This window comes from Lissotriton helveticus, chromosome 10 (genome assembly GCF_964261635.1).
Source record: "Lissotriton helveticus chromosome 10, aLisHel1.1, whole genome shotgun sequence".
NCBI classification, from domain to species: Eukaryota; Metazoa; Chordata; class Amphibia; order Caudata; family Salamandridae; genus Lissotriton; species Lissotriton helveticus.
Window position 1 is genome coordinate 93,855,106 of NC_136071.1, and position 10,509 is coordinate 93,865,614.

A 10,509-nucleotide genomic window follows, 5' to 3' on the forward strand; every position below is an offset into this window, starting at 1 on the left:
TGCGGAGCTCGCTCGGGCGAGATTTATTGCAGATGAGGACTTTCAGGAAAGGGCTTGAAGTCCCGCCCCTTATTCACATTGACTAGCATCAGCGTTTATGTTAAACGGTGAGCTGCCATTAGAGATAACGTTTCCAGGGTGCCTCCTTTTTGCTTTTTTTGGGCCGGCCCACCTGGACTGGCTCGCCTGCTTTACAGCTGTTGTAAAGACTTTTCTTTTCTGCTTGTTTATTTAAAAAGCAGATAAGAAAAGTCTTCACGACGGCTGTGAAGAAGAGGAGCCGCTGCACACAGGCATTTGAGTGCGCCTGTTCCCAGCACTTCCCCCTCCTCTCCCACTTGTAATTAATCCATTGCAGGCGAGCACACAGTGTGCTCTGTGTTAACAAGGAAGCCGGCGCAGCGTTACACGGTGGGCTATTATCTGCTGGCTCAGCACTACAAAACAATTTTTTATAGCGCAACCGTGAAAAATATAGCAACACTGATTGAGCGATGTGCGTGGAGTGTATATGTAAGTAATCACTGGTACCAAGAAATGGCCTTCTGTTAATTTCCACCGCCTTTTATACGGAAGCTTGCATGTTTGATGCAATTAGAAACGAAGACAAGACGTAGCTGTGGAGAGATAATGTGGTATTACGGCCAGGGCCAGAGTTGCCAACTTAGATAAGGAACCGGGTTCGAGTCCGAAGACCACTCAACATCCTGTGAGCGCTGGGCCTGTCTTGTTTGGGCGCCTGGAGGAGGCTTCGAAGGCGACGTGAACTCAAAGCTGGTTGTTTTAATGAATGCAGGGCCGAACGTGAATAGTGATTTCCGATTTGTTCTTTTGTGTCTGCCTTATTTTGTTTGGTCCAAGAGGTCAATTGGCCTGAGGGCCGGGCAGTGGCAGCGCGGGTTCCCCTTCCCAAGCCTTTGAGATCAACAATTTTGGATGTTTATTTTTATTTATTTATTTGGATGTGTATTGTTTTATGGGAGGGCTTTCCTGGTGTGGATGCAAGTACTCACTCGGGCCGGTACCTCACATCCCGGTCGATCAGTGATATCCCTACGACGCCCTCAGCGATGATTATTACAGTTGATCCTTATTAGTGTGAAAAAAAAAAAAGAGGTTTTGCCCATGCCTTCTGCTTTGTGTAGCCATAGGCTTTCCCAGCCACACTGTTGGGATGACGTGCTTGCAGCTAGGCGCGCAACGCCCATAGGGCTTCAGTCCCCAAACCTCGCCCGGCCACCCATCGTGTCATCCCGGGCTGAGACAGCTTCACGGGCTGGCTGGTCTGGCATCCATCTTATCGCAGCCGCACCCGATTACTCCACAGGTCTTTAAAACGACCATTTACTTGTTAACAAGGCTCTGCTGTTTTTTTTTATCCATTCATAGAGCCCCTGCATCTCCACTCTGCCTATTGCTGGAAAAAAAATGTGCCGCATGCCACATTTTTAGTAGCCCTCCCCCGCCCCAAAATGTGGTTCTAGTTGCGCCTCTGCCTGCAGCAGTCCTCTGAAAGTGGATTCCCGGTGGGGCAGGCGAGGACCTTTATCTTGCTGATGGTGGCGAAGGGTTAATAGCACCAAGCTGGGCAGAGTCATTTCTGTTGGTAAAGCACTATTGCGCCGAAGCATTTAGAATTACATTAAGGGGCAACACGAACACCGTGACAGGTACAACACCTGCCCTTTTAGCCACCTTTAGCGGGGTCCTTTTCTCAAGCTGGAGGCAGGTTTCTCCCCATCACGAAAAGAAGGCAACTTACACACACAGAGAGCCTCACCTTGAGAGCAGAAGTACAACCACAATAGCAATTTGGTGTAGAAGCGTGACCCGCTATGTTGTATTTTGAGAATATTCTTTCGACCTTCGAGGGTCCCACTTATTGTGGGTAAGAGGGAGCTATACATAGCTGGAGGTTGTGTTGCATTGCAGAACCTCTTGGACGGTCTTTTCTTTAAACGTATCATTCAAACACAGCTGGACAATAACGGACTTTAGATACTTATTTGCTAAGGCAGGGACAATGTTTTGCATGGTCCCACTTTTGTATAATTTTAAATGTGCTTGATTTATTGGAACCTATTATAGACCTGTGTCTGTGAAAAGTTTGTTTCCAGCACGATGCAATAGCCATAACAGCATTTTCTTTTCACGTAAAATCGTTCACATAAACATTAATTGTACTGTAATGGTTCCATAAGGCATTTAGCACACAGGGTGGCACTGCTACACTATTCAATTTTACCAAACAAGAAGCTGAGCCAGTACAGTTGAAGCTATTTATTCTTTTTTAAATCGAAATGTTTCAAGCAAGGGTACGATTCACGTGGTCAGGATGTTGACGCGCTGGTTTTGACCTTTTATTGTGATTACACCTATAGAGCGTCATTGCCTTGTGCAGAGCTGGATTGATCTAGCTGTGTGATCGTTTGGTAGTACAGGTGTATCACCGGACGTGTGAGTCTTGAGCTGAGGAGGTCCAAGATGGAGCATAAATAAAATAAAAAATAAACAGCCAGGTATGTCTGCTCTGCTGATTGACTGCAAGAGACGTTTATTCACATTGTCCATACAAATAACCACTGGGAAAGGACCGTTTTCCCTCCACTTCACAGCCTACTCATACCTAACGCTCTGAGGAAGCCCCCAGCCCAGACGGCCAATGTAGGAAATAATTTGGGAACTGAGCTTATTCGTAAACACGCCTGCTTTCAATCACTTTAAATGTATCTTGTGTGTATCTCAACACCCCCCCGCCCCCCAAGTAAAATGGATTTAGAAATAATTAGCATAATAAGTCATGTGAATTCCAGGTAGCACATAATCGTGTGCTAATGGGCTGAAGCTGACAACAGCACATCTGTGTTACATGTCATCTGTACTAAAGCCACCTGACAGTTTTTTTCAAAAGCCTGTTTTATTAACACCACAAACACCACCAATACCATCACCACCACCAATAGCACCACCAATACCAACACCACCACCACCAAGAAGGCCCTTTATTGCAATGCAATAGGTCTCACATTTGAGAGAGTTTAAGCTATAAGTATTGTAAATGACAATGCCTTTTATTTATGTTGTAAAAGCCAAAACATAAAAGGCGTTGTCATTTACAATGCCAATAGCTCAAACTTGCGTGAATGTGAGACCTATTGCATTGCAAATGCTTGTTTTAGTTGCTGTAATACTCAAATGACCTTCATGAGTTAACCCGATCAATCTTTTCCTTAACACCACCTGTGGTACTACATTATGACTTCTAAGGATAAGATTACCTTCTACACCAAATTCATTTTGAAAAGTGATGTGTACTGTCAAATAGGGAAAAGATATGCACAATGTTTGACAGTCGTGACACTCAGCTAATATATTTATTGAGCAGACATTAGCTCACAAACGGATTTCACCTGGGTTTTGTTCTTGGCCACAACTATAGGCAAAACCAGCTCAGAGAAATCAACCTTCTCTAACACACCATCCTTCTCTAATTGATGACATAAGTGTTCTTGGAATTGTGAAACCTACAAAAAGAGGCGGTGCAAAGTCTTTAACTCCAGTTTTGTACACCAATCCCATTCAAGCATTCCAACTAATTTCCAAAAGCTTCCACATGACCATCCCAATCTCTGGAATAGCAATATATAGCATATGAAATGAGGCATGCCCAACTGTTGAAATGAAAAATGACCTGCTTTCTTGTAGATAAGGATGGGTTAATAAAAATAATTAGTAACCAACACAATAATTGTAGGACTACACTCCCCTACTCAGGATGGTGAATTATCTCTGCCACAAGTGCGCGCTCGAAGGATAGACCGCACCTGACCTTTACATCAATATGAAACGTGATGCGAAGCGCAGACACAGAGTCTGTGCGTCGAAAACAAAGGCCTCACTTGACTATGCCTGACAGTGGCCTCGCACATGCGTCCTTCCTTGAAATGAGTGTTGTGGTAAATGAACAATGCAGAGTCCACTTGATAAGTTAAGATCCTTTATTGCAGGTTCCTTCCAGATTAGATAGACAGGTTAAGATTGTAAGGAAACCCCCACCAGGAGCCAGCTGTTAGCAGCTCAGCCTGAGATGACCAACTGCCACAGTAAGTAATAGAAAGGCGCTGTGAGCTAGAGGGACACCCAGGCATTCTATGATGTCACAGATAACATAGTACAGTCTATCCAGAGGAGAACAGTGGAGAGGACATTTACTACACATCCTCTTCCCTTATGGAATAAGAACAGAATAAAGAAACAATCGGCAAAATACCTCAAATGCAACATCAGCAGGAAAGTACAAAATTGAGATGAACCAAAAGTAATAATGTACGACAAGAGATGACGTTAGCATGAGGTAACATTAGCAGAGAAAAGAACAAAGAAACAACATAATGTCACAATATGCCTCATCCCCTTCCCTTAACGAAACGGCATGGTTTCGAAAAACCAAGACGAACAGCTAAGTTAGCTGGTGACACTCATGACCTCCCCACACATGGGTACACCACAGGGTAAACACCCTAGAAATAAAAATGAGTGTAGACTGGGAGAGACACAGTAGGGGTAAGACTCACCTAAGATAACCCAAGAGAACAAACCCCAGGATCTTAACTTATCAAGTGGACTCTGCATCGTTCATTTACCACAGTTTGGCGACGTTTTGAAGAGGATGAACCTACGTGTGAACTAAGGACAAAGGCCAACTAAGGTATTAATCAACTTTAAGAAAAGGAACCTAGACAGCAAGAACTTTAAAACTTCAAATTGACTTTTAAAAGTAATGCCCAGCTGACCCCACCAGTGTCCTGTTCCACCTGGACAGCCTGCACCCTGGGTGTGTGTCTCTACTTTGATGTATGCTTGTAGATGGACAACCTGCAACCTGGGCGTTTTGTTACTATTTTGCCTGCTGTCACCTTGCTCCTGTCTGGAAAAAGTTTACTCTTCCCTGAGGTCTGCGGTGTTTTTATTTCATCTGGCCTTCATTCAGTGAGGGAAGCGTCAAGCGTTGGCAGAAACTGGCAATTTATAGGTGAGGTGGTTCATTGACAGCATCAGTGACAAATGCTGTTAACGTTTCTGATCTGAATCATTGAAGAACCACTGAAGATCAGTCCCTCTGGTGAGTCCTTGCACGTATACTCTGTCGTTTTACAACGCCAGAACTCAATACTTGCTGCGCATTAGTCTGGTTCTTCGCTGGTTGCGTGTTGCTCTGCATGGAAACTTTTGTGTGCGAACATCGGAGGTTATTCAGCAGCGCGTAAATACAGCGCGGCTTCAGTATGAGTCCTCTTTATCACTGCACTTTGCCATATTCAGTTACTCACCGTCCTGGATGCCGATGACGGTTGGTCGACGGTTGGTCAGCAGCGATCTTCTCTCCTTCCCTGCTGCCGTCCTTCTGATGACGTACTTAGAATGCATCTAGGAGTTAGCGAAGGTCTTCCTCCGTAGCGAAGCCCCTGTGACGTCAGGCTTTCTCTCACGCTGCAGCTTTCCCGTTGTCTTCGTTCAGCACGCTTTGGCCGTGAACCATCCGGCAGAAGCGTAACAGCGTGCCGCCATCTTGCTCATGATCAGCGTACTGTGAATCGTACTTTTGTCTTGTGCTGCGACTTCTAAATTAGAGCTCGAAGTTTGCTTGTGGTGCTCCCAGTGTGACTTCAACTTAACTCGCGCACTGTGGTCTTCGATTTCCTACTGTGAAGGTCATAATTTGTGTCTGCACCTAGCGAACATGATCGTGATGATAGTCCTTATACTCATCTCTGCCGCAGAGCCGACCGGAGTTGGGACACTACCACTGCTAGTGATCTCCGATTTAGAATTATTTTTGGGACTGCAAGCCTCCTCCACAATTGCATGGAACGATCTTCCTCCGTTCAAGACCCGGGTGAGAAATCGCTCACCGGAGCTAGTGTTATTTATTTATTTGCGTAACACTGTTTGGTTCTTGTGGTTTCAATTCAGTTCTGCAAAGTGTTGTATGTGTGTTTTAATATGGCAAATTTTGTGGGGCTCTTTTGGCAAGTGTGTATCCTGTGTTGGGGATGTCGTAGTTTTGGCTGTTTGGGTTGTCAATGTCCATCCATTTGTTCAGGGTTGGTATCCTGAAGCATACTCTTTGGGTCCTTGTGTGTAGTACATGTCCCATTGTTGTGTGTTTGTGTGTAGTCATTTCTTTATTTTGCCTCTTGGGGGATGATGTGTCTTTTGGCGTACCCTTCTTAGGAGGTTGTTGGTTTGCTAGCGGGTAGTCCATTCCCATTTCTAGTTACCAAGATTACTGTCCTGCTGTGTACCCTTATCAAGGGAGCTTGGATGTTTGGGGGTAGTCCATGCCTCATTTCTCTTCTCAGGGTCACTGTCCTTGTCCTGCGGTGTACCCTTTTTAGGGGAGGTTGCGTTTTTGCGGGTAGTCCATGCCCTATTTTTATTCCCAGGATCACTGTTCTGCGGTGTACCCTTTGAGGTTGAGTGTTTACGGGTAGTCCAAGCTCCATCGTTTATCCCAGAGTTATTGTTCTTATCCTGCCGTGTACCCTTTTCAGGGGAGGTTGAGTCTTTGCGGGTAGTCAACGCCCATTTTTATTCCCAGGATTACTGTCCTGCGGTGTTACCCTTTTCAGGGCAGGTTGAGTGTTTGCGAGCAGTCCATTCTCCATACTCTATGCTGTTCCCTGTTTTTGGTGGAGGTTGTTTGTGCACTATGTTCTTGTCGAAGTCTACCTTCTTGCAGCTACTGGCCAGGGTTTCATTTTGGTAAGATTTTGAGTTATGATTTTATCATATGTTTGGTGTCAGCATATCTTTATCAGGGGTAGTTTTTTTTTTTGGGTGAAATCTTGTTATAGGGGTTTGTTCTCTTGTGTTATCTTAGGTGAGTCTTACCCCTATTGTGTCTCTCCCAGTCTACACTCATTTTATTTCTAGGGTGTTTACCCTGTGGTGTACCCATGTGTGGGGAGGTCATGAGTGTCACCAGCTAACTTAGCTGTTCGTCTTGGTTTTTCGAAACCATGCCGTTTCGTTAAGGGAAGGGGATGAGGCATATTGTGACATTATGTTGTTTCTTTGTTCTTTTCTCTGCTAATGTTACCTCATGCTAACGTCATCTCTTGTCGTACATTATTACTTTTGGTTCATCTCAATTTTGTACTTTCCTGCTGATGTTGCATTTGAGGTATTTTGCCGATTGTTTCTTTATTCTGTTCTTAAGGGAAGAGGATGTGTAGTAAATGTCCTCTCCACTGTTCTCCTCTGGATAGACTGTACTATGTTATCTGTGACATCATAGAATGCCTGGGTGTCCCTCTAGCTCACAGCGCCTTTCTATTACTTACTGTGGCAGTTGGTCATCTCAGGCTGAGCTGCTAACAGCTGGCTCCTGGTGGGGTTTTCCTTACAATCTTAACCTGTCTATCTAATCTGGAAGGAACCTGCAATAAAGGATCTTAACTTATCAAGTGGACTCTGCCTCGTTCATTTACCACAAGTGTTGCAAAAGAATAATTTCCATTGCCAGACATGTGCAAGCAATTGGGGACCAAAGATCCTTAAGCAAACAGTTCTCACTGGAGCTTGCAACGACTGCACCGTTTCATATACCATGAAACAACCTCAGCAACTATGCAGTTGATTCCGTGTGTTTCTTGAAAAGATGGGCCCATAGATCATTAGCAACTGTTAAAATACCTCTGATAGGCAAGTACAAAATAATTAAATTAAATGTATCTTCCAGGTACCGAACGACAGCTTACAGTACAACCTCCACAGCTACATCCTCTCTTCAGCTGTCATCCACACACTTGCCTCATCAGTGCTTAATTTGCACAGGGACTCTGTACCAGCACTTATTTTTGGACACCGGCACATGATTATGAGAGTACACCAGAAGGAGGCACTCTCAGCCTAGGTTTTGAAATCAGCACGAGTTTTTATCTTGTAGATACCAATAGATCCGATTCAGGTTAAAGACTACAGATTTCGTAAGTAAAAAATGGCCTCATTTTCAGATTCCCGCATGAAATTACCTCTGGTTCAATTGAAGTCAGTAGGGGAAATACATTCTCCTGAATATGGTTTCTAATTCTCCAACTTTGCTCTTCTCAAATGTTGGCATGTAGGTTATCAATTCAAATTTATTTTATTTTTTTCATAAAACATGAATTTCAATGCCATTCCTATTGGATGTATAACGTTACAACGCATACTTTTACCATGCATACCTTTACAACGCGGTATTTACAACGAATACCTTTACAACGCATAGCGCTTTGGGGTGCTGGATAGTGAATAGTTTAATTTACTATTCCAACTCCAGTCCCCGTGGACACTAGGGAAGGTTATTGGATAGTAAATTAAGCTATTCCCTATCCTAGAGCGCCCCCCAGCGCAATATGTTTGTAATGGTTTGCGTTGTAATGACCGCGTTGTAATGGTAGTGCGTGGTAAAAATTTCGTTGTAAAGGCTGTATACCATTCCTATTGGTTGGGATGCCCTGCAGTAGCTAAGAATGTAATGCTTTTTTGTTCTTAGTTTTTTTAACGGTTATGTTTAGTAGGTAATGCTGGAACTGCCACTCGTCATCTGTGGCTGGTGCCGGCTGCAAAGGATTACCTTGGGTCCTGCCACTCCTATTTTTACAAATTAAGCCCTGCAAAATCAATCTACTTACTCCAGAGCTAATGTCACACTTCATGGGTCACGGAATGTGATCGAATAATCGGTCATTACAATGTCCCTAAACTCTTCTGTAACCCAGTCTATTCTACATTCAATTCCTGCTATTGATTTCATTATTCACCAGAAAAGCTGCCATTCTCCTACACAGACACTCACTCGCCCATCCTGGCCACAACACAGGATTTCTCTTCCTCTCCGGCCTAAGCACCCATGATTCTCTTACCCAAAACCAGCCCTCATGAGAGATCATCAACGTTATGTGGTAAGGACGCCGACATATTCACCCCTTCACGTTCTAACACTCAAAAACAATTAGCCCGTTGCTAGGCCTAAAATTCAACAGAGATGCTCCTTTTTATTAGACATGCCTCTCAGCTACCCAAAGCGATCATCATGCATGCCCTCGTAATCGCCCAACACACGCCGCATAATAAGCATGTCACCCTGCCAACTTCCAGCAGTCTCTGAACAGTCAAACATAATAATCTCCTCACCCCAAGGCACTCACCAGTGTGACATGTCCCCAGTTTCTCCCAGCACGGAAGGAATTTCCCGGAAACGCCAGGCCAGCACTCCATCACAACAGGCTACTGGGACGTGTGGTTCTTGATTCTGCCAACAGCGATGAACATCAAGGCGTCACGGACACTTTTTGACTACAAATCCCAAAACTGCCCGCGACTGCGGCTCATTGGTGGATGCTGAATCAGTCTATACCTCTTGAAGAGTCACGCAACGTCACCAATCACAGCGCTAGACGGAATCTACTCAAATCTGAAGGCGTTTTGGATCTGCTCGGTCTTCTCATTGTGACCGAGTGTAGCTGTAGTTAAAGTCTTTATAGGGCAGGGTCTTTTTGCAGTTTTATATAGCGCGAACGCGACCCGAAGTTATTGGAGGGCTTTACATGAGCATCAGTTACAGTACACAGGCACAGGGAGATTAAGGCATTTGCCCAGAGTCATAGGATGTCGAGTTGATGCCCAGAATCGAACCTGGTTCGCCAGTTCGAAGTCGGCAGCTCTGGTTGTTATGCCACATCCTTTCTTGAAGCTGTAATAGAGGTGAGCGGTGAAAAAGGATTACACAGTTCCTTCAATTACTGCCATTTGTGCCAAAGAATAGTGCTTCGAAATAGTACTATAGTGAATAAACGTACACTGAAGATAGAATAACGGTTCATTTGGTGCACCCCTTGGTTTCCAGATCCAGGATCTAGCTGTTGCTGGGTCTTTGGGTCTCACTGCCTGTGACTGCTAGGACATAATGGTTGCTGTCTCTATCTCTGGATTTGCACACAAGCATTCTTAGAACTATGACTAGGTCATAATGTAATGACGATTAATTTCCAGATTAAAGGGATATGCGCCTTTTTATTTTTTGTAGTTTTATATAGTGCAAACTTGACCCAAAAGTATTACATGAGCACCAGTTACATTCAACAAGGACACATTAATTTTTGGGAGGCAGGGAGTTTAAGTGATTTGCCCAGAATCACATGATGTTGAGCAGATGCTGAGACTCAAACCTGGTTTCCCAGCTCCAAAGTCGGCAGCTCTGGTTGTTGGGCGAGATCCTCTCATATCGGCATCATTGCTGGTAGGATGACCAGATTTTGAAACAAAAACAGGACTTGCCACTGGCACAGAAGTAGGAACAGGACCTGCTTTATTGCAACAGTATTTGCAGGCTGTAGATTTCACACCCCCAAAGTCCTCTTTCTCCAAGGATTCTCTTGCTACCACCCGTGCCGATCCTCTCTTTACAGACCCTCTCTCACATGTATTTAATTTATTTTATAGCGCTACTCATCCCATTGT

At 44.4% G+C, this 10,509-nt stretch overlaps 1 protein-coding gene across 2 annotated transcripts in view; it reads right to left on the bottom strand.

Moving 5' to 3' along the window:
* TRAF7 (TNF receptor associated factor 7) overlaps positions 1–9,261 on the bottom strand; it is a 196,337-nt gene extending 187,076 nt beyond the window's left edge. For both annotated transcript variants that reach the window (XM_078664845.1, XM_078664843.1), the window contains exon 1: positions 9,198–9,261. The gene's annotated coding sequence lies outside the window, so the exon portion shown is untranslated. The remainder of the gene's footprint in view (positions 1–9,197) is intronic.
* Between the last annotated feature and the right edge of the window lie 1,248 nt (positions 9,262–10,509).